Here is a 1,877-nt window from a genome sequence, read left to right on the forward strand (position 1 = left end):
ACGCTGGTCTTTATTTTTGATCGTGTCTTGAATAAAGATTATATGCAAACTGGTGTCCAGTCTTTTTCTGTGTGTCAATCTCAGGATTCTACTCTGCAATACATTTTCTGTTGAATCTCCAGTTATCCTGTGGCTCCTAACTGATTAGTCAGTGAATCTGAGAATACCACATCAATACAACATTAAAAAGAATAATTTAGACAGCCTCATTAAAGAAAAAAAAAGAAAAAGACTTGGATAACCTACTCAAACTCTGAAAGAGCTATCCATAAACAAGAAAACATATTACTTCTGTTTTTGTTTATTTTAACTTTTCCATTATAAAACATTTATTTTACAAGTTTAAATTATATAGCTATATTTACCATTCTTTACATTGATTTTATAAGGGAGTCAAATATCAGACACTTTAAAAAAATCACACTGATTTTATAAGGGAGTCAAATATCAGACACTTTAAAAAAATCACATTGATTTTACAAAGGAGTCAAATATCAGACACTTTAAAAGAATCACACTGATTTTATAAGGGAGTCAAATATCAGACACTTTAAAAGAATCTTTTCATACTGCTGAAAAATCGGTCTATTTTATTTGATTTTTCATTTGCAAACCTTTACTTACTTTTGACTGCTTTTTCTGGGATAATTGATAGAAGCTGTATTTATAAACAGAAAAGTGTTCTATTATATTTGTTTCATATATGTATTATTATTATGAAGAGAAGAAAACAACAGTGCATCTCAAAGTTATTCACAGTTTTATTTAAGTAATTTAAATTCTCATCTGTAAGATAAAGAGGTTGTTACTTTTGGATATTCACACAAAACTGTACAAGGGCTAACTGTACTGGCCATCCCTAATTTTAAGCTGATAGGCTAGAGATAAGGCAGATAGTCAACAGCATCCATTATCAACTCTTGGGCAGCTCCATTTGAGTAGTGAGATTAGACTTCACTCTTATAACATAACCACATGCACAAAAAAGCAGAGTAGGATGTATTAATTTTTTATGCCAACAGACATGAACCATGAACCCTTCATACTCCAGCAAGCTTATTATTGGTCCACAACTAAGTTACCAGCCTCTAAAACATAAGGTATTCAGGTACACTGATAACCATCAGATAGCTACAAGCATTGGCAAAATACATATTCTGAAAATGTTATGCAGAGTACTAAAATGAACATGGACAGCAATGGTAAACAAATGAAGAAGTAAAACAATATCTTTATTCACAATAATGTGTATGTCTTTACTTACTGTTTAGTTTCTACATCTATTCTAACTCATACTTGTTGCTGGGTTGGAGAAGTTCTAATTACACCTGGACAGGATAAGGTCAGGTTCAATAATAATGTAATATGTGTACCACACTTTTCAGGCCAGAGCCCTAGTGCAGTATCCCACAATTCTTAGTTTGTCAACAATCATTTTAAATATACTTATTTGAGATAGATCCCCAATACATAAAAACTTGTGTAGGTTTCTGTATCATCCAATTTAAGTTTTTTGATACAGAAACAGATCTACATTTCCAAAAACTCTATGAATGAATGCTGTAGTATATAACCTTCACCAAAGCAAAATGATTAGTACATATTTATGACCTTTGTACAGCCATTTTACAACTTGTCATAACTACATGTAATGCATTCCAGAAAGAAAATTTTGAAAAATTACTTCAATATATCTTATTACTACAGACATATTCTAAACTAGCTATAGAAGGTTGAATCAAGTTATTTCAACTGTGACAAAATCACAGTTCTCTCTTCTGAGTTTATAATTATGTGTGACACCAACAATTACAATTTTACAAACACACACTCACACATATATATATTGGTGTACTTTGGTGACAGATTTTCTTGTA

The sequence above is a fragment of the Limulus polyphemus genome, unplaced genomic scaffold, assembly GCF_000517525.1.
Source record: "Limulus polyphemus unplaced genomic scaffold, Limulus_polyphemus-2.1.2 Scaffold766, whole genome shotgun sequence".
Lineage (NCBI taxonomy): Eukaryota > Metazoa > Arthropoda > Merostomata > Xiphosura > Limulidae > Limulus > Limulus polyphemus.